The following is an 11462-nucleotide window of genomic DNA, read 5'->3' as shown; positions in this document are numbered from 1 at the left end:
GGAAAAGCAAAAACCTCCGTGGGGCTAGCTATGCACTTCCTTTCATCTCTGCTATTCTGGGGTGTAGAGGTCTCTGTGGGCTATTTCAAGCCTGTGTTTGGGGCAGCTACATCGTTTGCCAGATTCCATGCAAAATGAAAACACCGAGCTGGGTTGGGGCTGGGGAAGTCAACATCCCCTTCCCAAGGGCCCACAGTGCCAGCCCACAGCGGACAGCCAATCCTCAAGGGATGGCCACCTTCATGCCGGTACACATGTACATACTTGGTCCTGGATGGGTGGGCAAGAGACCTCACCAAGTTGCACACCCCACGATGTCTGTGGTACCCTCAGCCTGAGGCCAAAAGGCAGATTCCTTGAATCCCACCCCCAGATGCCGTGGGGTGGGTGCACCAGGCCCTGACACCCCCAGTGCGCACAACCGCGCCCAGGCCCGCGCCAGTTGTGGAGAGAGCTAGCGGAGCACGGCCCAGGCAAAGGGAGGCTGGCAGGGCCTGTGGCACCAGGGTACGGGGGGTAGGGGGGGCGAACCTCAGGGATCCCAAGCCAGACACAGTGGAGGCAGGATGCACAAGAGCTGAGGCTCCAGGCCCCCGGTGCAAGCTCCAGTGTCCTGTGGTCTGCTTTACAAGTCAGGTTCAAAGCTAAAACTATTAAGAATTTCAAGGTAGCCACCGCAGAGCATCAGACCCAAGTGCGAGGGCCTTTTGGGAGCAGTGCCCTGTGCGCGGTACTGGCCACACAGCCAAACAGGCAGGCCTGTGTGATTAGACACACAAAAGCTGGAAATAGACTTCTTGTTTCTTGTACTACCTCAGCCCTTGCTTGGTGCAGTGAGAATAAAAGGGTTCTAGCGTGGGGAGAGAGGTGTATGTAGGGGACGTTCCTAGAGTAATAGGAATTATCAGAAAGAAAAAAAAACCCCTGAATTCATATTTTAAAAATGTTTTCCCACCACACAAGCATCAACAGATCCTAGCCCTCTTGGACCCCTGGCTGTAGTCCTGCATCTGATTCACAAGTGGGCTCACCTGTGGGGCACCAGGGGCCCTTCCACCATTGCCCAAGCTGCACCTCCAGCTCTGGCCGGCATCTCTGCTGGGGAATGAGGTGGGAGGTGGAAGGAAGTAGTCTACTCCTAGTCTACTAGTATCTAGGACTAGGGCAGGGCAGTGTGGCGGTTTCATGTCAGCCGGCCAAGCTCTCTCGGAGGTGTATTTTTAAATCTAAGCCTGATCTTCAAAGTGGGGTGCCACCCAGACAGAACTGCAGCATTGGCATCAGTTGGGAACTTTTTAGAAATGCAAATTCTCAGGCCCTGCCCCAGACCCACTGTAGCTGAGGCTCTGGGGATGGGGCCAGCAGTCTGTTTTAACAAGCTCTCCAGTGAGTCTAATGCTCAGTGAAGCTTGAGTACCACCGCTCTAAATGTGTTACATGGGGGATGTTTTTCAGGATTCTTCAGTAAGGTCTCATTTACAATCTTATAAAATGACTGTTGGACCTAGTGCTCACTGACAGTTCAGAGAATTCTAAGACGGTTCAGCAACTCCAAGTATGTCCTCTAACCATATGCTACAATATTTGGAATTCCTGCATTAGAAGTTTACTCCTTCAGGGTCTCTTTTAAAAGGTAAAGGTTCTACTGGGTAAGTTCATATAAGAGTATCTGTGATACCTGTCATATTCTGCTTACCATGGCTAGGAAGGGAGAGGAGTACATCACAGAATAAGGAAATAGCTGAGCCAAGATAAGCATTGCCTGGGGTTGGCAATTTTGCCTAGAGTCGGCATTTGCAGTCGCTAGAGTAAAACCATTTGTTTGAAATGGGCCTGATATCTTAACTGTAAAATCAAATGAGGGGGAGAGAAGGAAAGAGTGAGTTCAAGGGTGTAGAGGTAGGTGAAACCTCAGTTCATGTGCTGGCACCAACTAGCTAAAATCTTAGGTAAGTTACTTAAACTCCATGTCTATAGAATGTGGTGATATAACCCAAAACATTATATCAATTAGGATTTGGTTGCAAGTGACAGAAACTCCAACTCGAACTGGTTTATGCTGTCAGAGAAGAAGGTTATCTATTGGCTTTTGTTAATAAAAACTCTAGAGATAGTTCTGACTTCAGAAACAGCTTGGACAGTGTTCAGAAGAGGCCACAAGAATGCAGTGGTTCTTCATTTTACTCTCTGCTGCTCTGTGTGTTGGCTTCGTCTTCAGACTGTGCAAGTTGGCAGGATGGCAGCCCCAGCTCCAGCCAACATGTCTCGAGGGTTCAAGTCTGGATCTGAGGGCAAACCGTGGAGCCCAAACAAACCCCCAAAAGAGACTGATTGGCTCTGATATGCCTCCCTTGAGTTATGTGCCTACCCCTGAGCCAGTCACTGACCACAGGGGAAGCTGATGCTCTGGATCAGACACCAAGCCTGAGTTGTACACTATCCCTGGGATGGGGGTGGTGGGAGGCACTGCCAATGCCACAAAACCACAGGGGATGGAGGTGGGGAGGGGTGGTTCCCCACGAACATGGGAGGTTGTTACTGAAAACGGAGTGAATGGAGAAGGGCTGGCCAGGAAGCCACACACGTCCACCACGAGGATCTCGGTTCCCACATCTGTATTCCGTGAGGTCCTCGCACGGCCCAGGGTGCTGGTGTCAGAAGCCACATTCATCAGACTGCCCTCCAGATGGAGCCTGGGTTGGGCTTGGGGAGGAAGGAATCCTTCTTCTATTTAGGATGACTAAACTCATCCCCTTCAACAGCTCCGATGGAAAGGCTGTCCCTCCTGGCACAGCAGCCCAGCTTCTCGTTTCTCTTTGAGAGTGCCATCCACACCACACATCTGCTGGCCCCACCCCTCTGTTCACTGCCTTCTCCCTGTCAGCCTCCCTCTGTCCCCCAGCCTCCTCTCTCGACACATGTGTCTCTCTTTCTTTCTCCCTTCACCCCTGACCCCCTCTGTCTCCTGTTTGGTCTTCTCTGCTGCCTGTCTCTGTTTCTCTCTCTCTATTGCTGACTGGCTGCCTCTGTCTGTCTATCTGTCTGTCTCCCTGTCTCTATATATATATGTCTAGCTCTCTCTGAGCTCCTGTCTCTGTTTCTCTCCATCCTCTCTTGCTGGGATTCTGACTGTCTCTGTCTCATTCGTTCTTTCTTATACTGTCTGTTCTTATCTATCTCTGTCTATTTAAGTACCTTCCTGTCACTTTCTCCACCTGCCCGTTTCATTCTTTGTGTCTACTTCCTTTTCTCATCTGCCTTTGTCTCACATTTTTCTTTCTTTCTGAAATAGTTCCCACTGCTCTAGACATGACTCTAAAATGTTCACAATCCATGCTTACTCCAAATGTTTCTTAGCCAACAGACAAAGAGTTTATAAGGATGGAGCAAAGACCGTGAAGGGAGGGAAATTTAGAAAGAAAAAGGAAGCATTAATGGGGCACCTGAGGCATAGCACTGTGAATAAGAGGTTATTCAAGCCAAGAAATACACAGCACACACACACATTAAAGTCACAGGCCACCTTCAGGCAGGCATTGAGCTTCTCCACCACAGTTAGAGTTGAGTTTGGTTGAAGTCTTGTTTTTCTTAGTTTACTTTTTCTTAACGGAATAGTTGCTCCCTGGGTCTCTAAGCGGTCTGGATGTCCATAACTGATACACAGTCTCAGCCTTACAGCCAGCTAGTTTACAACAGGGGCAATGAATGTGACCTGACTCTGCTATAGGGCACCTTTGTGAGTCCCATCCTGTGGACAGCTCAGCCCTGATTTTCTTTGTGGTGGCCACCCAGGTCCTGCTCCTCAATGGCTAAATACACCTCTGATGCCCAACTCAGCAAGGGCTGACATTGGGCCCTTCTAACAATCTGCAATTTCCAATTCAGTAGGAGACATTGCTGGGTTTTGAAAAATAGAATGTTTTTCAAACATTAGAAGGAAATATCTATCCAATAGGCTTGGCACCCAGATTTTATTTCCATATACGTTTAAAAACTGGCTTCACATAGCATCCCGAGGACTGTCCTGATCTTCAGTGAGTTAGTCTTCATTGACTCATGTCTACATTTTCAAAGGTCAGACATTGGCTTCTGCAGTCACTAGCATATTTTTTAACTACTATGATGTAAATGGAAAAAAGAGTGTAAGGTCATAGGATCTTTTATTCTTTCCTTTCCAACTTCAACACTTAGCTGCTCTATCATGGTAAGCAAATCAACCTCTGTGAGTCTCAATTTCCATGTTAGTAAAATAAAAGATAACAAGTGCCCAGCACAGTGCCTGGTACTTAATTGGTACTGAGTAAAAATGTGTTTTCATGTAAGAGAATGATGCTCAGCTTTGGCTGCCCATTAGAATCTCCTGGGAAGCTTTTTAAAGCCTGAAGCCCAGGCTGTAGATTAGACCCATTATACAGTGTATAAGACTGGGTCTGAGACCTGGCAGCAGTATTTTTTTAAAAATCCTAGCACTCATTCCTACCCCAGGTAATTATAATTTACAGCCAAGCCTGATAACCACGAATTTAAGAGGAGGTTGACCTTAGGTTTGTGATTGTTTTGTGCTTAATAAAGGGTCAAAGGCCTCTTTTTTTCTTCTTCTTTTTTTTTTTTTTTTTTTTTTTTGCGGTACGCGGGCCTCTCACTGCCGTGGCCTCTCCCGCCGCGGAGCACAGGCTCTGGAGGCGCAGGCTCAGCGGCCATGGCTCACGGGCCCAGCCACTCCACGGCATGTGAGATCTCCCCGGACCGGGGCAAGAACCCACGTGCCCTGCATCGGCAGGCGGACTCTCAACCACTGTGCCAGCAGGGAAGCCCCAAAGGCCTCTTTTTAAAAAGTGTGTTCCTGGACCATAGTCCTAACGAATCAATTTCCCCAATTTCCAAAGATCGCCTGTTCCTATAAGCTTGTCTACAATAAAAAAAAAATGACCCCTGGGCTTCCCTGCTGGTGCAGTGGTTGAGAGTCCGCCTGCCGATGCAGGGGACATGGGTTCGTGCCCCGGTCGGGGAGGATCCCGCATGCCGCGAAGCGGCTGGGCCCGTGAGCTGTCCCGGTGAGAGGCCTGCGTACTGCAAAAAAAAAAAAAAAAAAGACCCCTAAAAGTTTCTCTTTGGTCAAGGGGAAGTACATGTTAAACACTCAGTTCAACAACTCACACTGAATATTTTCCAGGTACTGAGAATTGTGCTAAACCAAAAGCCTCTATCTTCAGAAAATAAAATCCATAACTTCAAAAGGCCCACCATAAGTAAAAAGCAATGTTTTGTAAAACAAGGCAAAATAAAACAAAAACTTCCTTTCCTTAGAACTTGATGCCTTTAAGCACACACCCTGCCAAGTTAATTTTCTGCTGAATATCAGCTCTCCTGCTGCCTGTAATGAGGGGCCTAAGAAGAGGAACAGGAAGTTTACACTGATGTGGGAGGTTTACTGGAAAATTCTGTGCTAAGAAAATAATTTCAGTGGTCAACATTGCTAACAAAAATACATTGGGCTGACCAAAAAAAAAAAAAAAATCAAACAAGCTTTTACTTGGTGAGACACTGTTTTTAATCGAAAAAAATTATATGTACATTTATGAATTTCTCCCTCATTTTGATGATACTTTTGACACTCTCTGGAAATGATATGTGTTTCTGTTTTCTTCGTTCTTCACTCTGCATTGGTTGTTCTCAGCCCAGAAAAGAGGTATAATCTCAGAAGGGAAATAAATATATGAAAGGAGATCCAATTCAAGAGAGTCCATCAGAAGCTCCTCTCATCTAGCGCTGAAGCCCTTGCTGTGGTGTTTGTGTGCAGCATCTCACATCTGCTGCCTATGTCTCCAACTTTCCCCTCACTCTCTGGATCCCCAGATTCATAGTCTAGTCTGGGCTAATTTTCCGCTGGCCAGTCAATAATAACTACTCTCAAAAGATTTCAAACTGTCATCTAGCATTCATGGACCATCTAGTGGGAAAAGATTTGGAGCCAGGAGGCCAGGGTTCTAGGCCTCGTTTTCTTCCTTACCACGTGTATGACACCAAGCAAACACACAACTTCTTTGAGCCTGTGTTTCCTTGTTTAGAAAATGAGTGATACATTACCAACCTCGCAGAATTGTTGTTAAGGTTTAGTCAACTATAGGTTCATTTGTACATGCAGTACAAATGTCCAGTGCTGTTTTGTAACACTATTTTCCCAGGTTTGGAAACATTTCACCCTTAATATGAAAAATTTATAAATGACGACTTAAATGAACCAACTGAACTTTTTCTACGAACGTTAGCCTGCAAACTCCCCAGCACACACCTTAGTGCAACCCTGCCCTTTTGGAACAGGTAACCCTGAATGCACCAGGAAGAAAATCAGATTTCTAAACACGTTACTTTGTCCTTTTCCCTTTTCTCAGGTAATTTATTACAGAGATCTGGTTCGGCTTCAGAGATCTGGTGGCTCTGCAGGGGGTGACAAAGGCAGAAATGGATCTTGTCTTTAAACAAAAAGGAAGGAAGGGTAGAGAGACCTCTACACGCCTGCCCTCCCTGACACACACTGGGGAGCATCGTTCAGGGTCTGAGACTCATCTTGGTAGCCTGTGCTGACGTGTCCCCACTACCAGTTCATGGGAAAGCTGGCCTCCCACACACCAGCTGGGTCCCAGATCAATGCTTTCTAGGGAGAACAACAACAAGAAATGGCTTTCCAAGTACACTTTCATCGAGAAGAATAGAAACTGCAGACAATATTTTCATCATTAGTTATTGTAAAATGTTTATGATGTTCTAGGGAGATAAAGGGCGAGGATTGCACAGCCCTCCCACTCCCACCTGCCTCGATCCACCTATAGCCACCTCACCTGTAAAACAGTTCAAACTGGGCTTGTATAAATTCCCCAAAGAAGGTCCAGATTTCAGAGTGTACCTACCTCTGAAATATGGAGGAAGGAACATTCTTCACTCTTGTCCTCTGCTAAGGAGTTAAGGGAAGGCAGTAATATTTACTGAGCTCCTGGCAGATGTCCAGGCATTTTCTCAGATGATATTTAATCTTCATTATGGCACTTTGAGGTACATATTCTTAGGCCTATTGATGAGGAGACTGAGGGTCAGAAAGATGAAGAAATTTATTCAAGATCACATAACAAATATTGTTAATTGGTAAAAACAGCATTCTAACCCCAGTCTACCTCATTCCTTTTATTAATTCATCTTCTAAAATATGAATGGAGAGAAGTACGGCATAAATTACCATTGTAGTTCTTCAGTTGGTGAAATAGAAAAAAATATTGACCTTATTTTAAAATCAGTCAATCAATCCTGGTTGTTTCCTCCTAAAGGCAATCTTGACCAGTTAAAAAAAAAAACCTAAAAAATGAAACCTCTCTGGTATTTGAAAATGACCACATTTTTTCAATAGATGTCAATGGGTCAAATTCTGACATTCCATTGAAATCCCTGAGAAGGCTAGAAAATTCTACCTTTCTAAAATTCTAGAAATTTCTCAAACCGTGAGACCTGACAAGGGAGGAAAAAGCCTTTCATTAGAAAGTCAACACACAGTCATTCTTGGCTCATGAACAAGTGGGGAATTAGTTGTGGTGTGTGTCTAAGCAATTTGTTGCCAGTAACAGAAGTTAGCAAATCATTACTCAATTATAATGGAGTACTCATAAAAGTATACTTTCTACTGTTTTGTATGTTTGAAATTTACCTTAACAAAAAGATTTGTTTGTTTTTAATTTTCCCCATTTTTATTGAAGTATAACTCATGTACAGTAAAAAGGACGGCTCTTTTTGATTTTTATAAATTTATTTATTTTATTCACTTATTTTTGGCTGCATCGGGTCTTCATTGTTGCACGCGGGCTTTCTCTAGTTGCGGCGAGCGGGGGCTACTCTTCGTTGCGGTGCGCGGGCTTCTCATTGCGGTGGCTTCTCTTGTTGCGGAGCACGGGCTCTAGGCGCGCGGGCTTCAGTGGTTGTGGCGCACAGGCTCAGTAGTTGTGGCTCACGGGCTCTAGAGCTCAGGCTCAGTAGTTGTGGCACATGGGCTTAGTTGCTCCACGGCATGTGGGATCTTCCCGGACCAGGGCTGGAACCCGTGTCTCCTGCATTGGCAGGTGGATTCTTAACCACTGCGCCACCAGGGAAGCCAGAGATGACAGGTCTTAAGTGTACAGTTCTGAGTTTCAGCAGTCACATCTGTCTGTGTAATGCACACCCATCACGATACAGAATACTGCCATAACCCCCCAGATATCCCTCAGGCCCCATCCCTGTCAACCCCTCCCAGCCCACCCCACTCCACAGGGAACCACTCCCCTGATTTCTTTTGCCACAGGTTGGTTTTGCCTATTTCAGAAGGTCATATAAATGGAATCAGTATGTATCTTTTTGTACCTGGCTTCTTTCACTCAGCATAAGGATATTGAGGCCCATCCATATGTTGTGTGTATCAGAAATGATTTTCTTTTGTTATTTTTTTTTTTTTTTATTGCTGAATAGTATTTGTTTGTATGGAAGGACCTGTTTTGTTTATTCATGCTCCTACCAGTGGACATTTGAGTTGTTTCTAGTTTGTGCTATTCTAGTTTTGAAGCCAGGGCTAGGAAAAGAAAAGAGAGAAAGGTAAAATTTTTTGAAATCTAATTTTCTTACTGGAACATTCTGTGTTAGGAATGAAACTGCTATGAATGTTCATGCACAAGTCTTTTCTGTATCCAATGTTTTCATTTCTCCTGGGTAAATACCTAGAGGTGTATTTTCTGGGTCATAGGGTAGGTGCATGTTTAACTTTACGAGAAACGGCCAGACCAGTTTTCAAAGTGGTTGTACAGTTTTACTTTCCCGCCAGTAACATATGAGGTTCTGTTGCTCTACATCTTGGCCCACACTTGGTGCTGTCAGTCGTGGCATCACCTGGTGACTGTAATTTGCATTTCCTTGATGACTAAGCATCGGTTTTCACGTGCTAATTGGCCGATCCTCATTTGTGAAGTGTCTGTTACAGTCTTTTGCCCACTTTATTGGTTTTTTAACTTAAAAATCATGTAATCTCAACACCCATAGATAACCATCATTAACATTTGAGGCTTTTTTCTATACATTTATTTATTTACACAAATATATTCTTTACAAAATTGGGTCCATATTATATAAACTGTTCTGTAACCTATTTTTTTTCATTTAACAATTGGTCATGAACATTTTCCCCTATCAATAAATACACTTCTATGTCATTTCTTTTTCCATGAATGATCCTTGCAGTTTTATTCACACTAATGGCCCAAATAGGATACAACCCAAATGTCTTTCAGCTGGTGAGTGGATAAACAAAATGTGGTGTATATCTGTACAGTAGAATACTACTCAACAATAAAAAGGAACAAACTACAGGTAAATACGACACACATGCAAAACCATATGCTGAGTGAAAAAAGCCAAACCCAAAAGTATAAATACAAACTATAGTGAAAATGCAAATTTAGTGACCAAAAAACACTTGGGGCTGAGAGATGGACTGCCAAGAAGGAAGATGAAACTTTTGAGGGTGATGAAAATGTTCTATATCTTGATTGCAGTTATAATTTCTTTGGTATATGCATGCATCACAACTTACCAGGTTATGCATTTAAAATGGGTGCATATTGAAGCAAATTATGGCTCACTAAAATTGATGTTGAGGGGATGCAATATAGGATACAGGCTAAGCACTGAAGAAAGTGGGGTAAGCATGACTGACACAGTTAAAGAAAGGAGCAGAATTAACTTGAGATAAGAAAGTAGAGTTTTGATCTCAGAAAAAAAAATAGTTTTAAGTTGAATTAGGGCTCTTTGTTAAACCCCATTAAAGTTTAGGCTAGAAGGGTGATTTATTCCTCACAGCATACAAAAAAAGATGGAACAGCTGGAACCAGACCCAAGGCTGTCCCTTTTGGTCCTTTGGCTAGAGCCAGCAGGCTTTTCTAGAGCACGTGTGTGTGTGTGTGTGTGTGTGTGTGTGTGTGTGCGCACAGCCATTGGCATTTCCAGATTGCTGGCTTCTCCAGCACCCAGTCTGGGATATATGAGGCAAAAAGAAAACCCAGGGAACTTACCACCTTGTTCCTCAATTCCTGTGGTCTAGCTGGTCTGCCTTTTCCCCACCTTTCGGAGTGTTCTTATCTTTGCTTTATATAGAATGTCCAGAGTTTTTAGCTGTACTTAGCAGGAGGAGTATGGGAAAAGTATGTCTACTCCATCTTTCTGAAAGTAGAAATCTTCTTGACTACTTTTAAAAAATTGGTTTGTTCATCTTTTAATTATTGAGTCATAAGAGTTGTTCATATATTCTGGATACAAGTTCTTTGTCAGATATGTATGTTGTGAATATTTTCTCCCACATATAGTTTGCTTATCCAATGCCCTTTTTTTTGGCCTCGCTGCACGGCTTGTGGGATTTCAGTTCCCTGACTCCCTGACCAGGGACTGAACCCGGGCCATGGCAGTGAAAGCCCAGAATCCTAACCACTAGGCCACCAAGGAACTCTCGTCAGTGTCTTAACAGGGTCTTTTGATGAACAGAAGTTTTAAATTTCGATTAAGTCAATTTTCTCAATTTGTTTCTTTTATGATTAGTGCTTTGTGGGTCCTGACAAAGAAATATTTGCAAAGATAACCCCCTGTGTTTTTTTCTAGAAGCTTTATGGTTTCTGCTTTTATATTAAAAGCTATGATCCATCTCAAACTATTTTTTGTGTTTGGTGTGAGGTATGAGTTGCAATTGATTTTTTTTTTTTTCCCTAGATAGCCAGTTGTTTCAGCACCATTTGATAGAAGTAGTTTTTTCCCTTATTCAGCTTCTTTAGTACCTTGGTCAAAAATTAATACATATGGTTTTACTCTTATACAATGTTCTGATCCAGTGATCTGTTTGTCTGCCTTTATGCTAATACCACACTGTCCTGATTACCATAGGATTTTAGCAATCTTGAAATAGTGTATATCCTCCAACTTTTTTTTTCAGAATTGCTTCATCTCTTTCAGACCCTTAAAATTTCCATAAAAATTTTATAGTCTATTTGTTAATTTCTACCAAAAAAAGTCTTCTGGGATTCTGATTACAGTTGTGTCAAATCTTTAGGTCACTTTTGGGGAATTGACATCTTAACAAGAGACAGTAAATATTTCTCTCCATTTGTTTTTGTCTTCTTTGATTCTCTTAGCAATATTTTGTAGTTTTCATGGTATATATCTTACATATGTTTTATTAAGGACATATCTGACTTTGGGTTTTTTTTGTTATTCTAAATGGCATTATTTTAAGCTTAATTTTTCAAATGTTTATTAGCTAATATATAGAAATACAACCGAGTTTTGTATATTGATCTTGTATTCTGAAACTTTCCTAAATTCACTTAATAGTTCTAGTAGCTTTTGTTAAGTTGTCTAAGGTTTTCTATGTATAGGATGATGTCATCTGCAAAGATAGTTTTACTGCT

This window comes from Phocoena phocoena, chromosome 10 (genome assembly GCF_963924675.1).
Source record: "Phocoena phocoena chromosome 10, mPhoPho1.1, whole genome shotgun sequence".
In the NCBI taxonomy this organism is placed as follows: Eukaryota; Metazoa; Chordata; class Mammalia; order Artiodactyla; family Phocoenidae; genus Phocoena; species Phocoena phocoena.
This window is presented reverse-complemented; position numbering follows the sequence as displayed.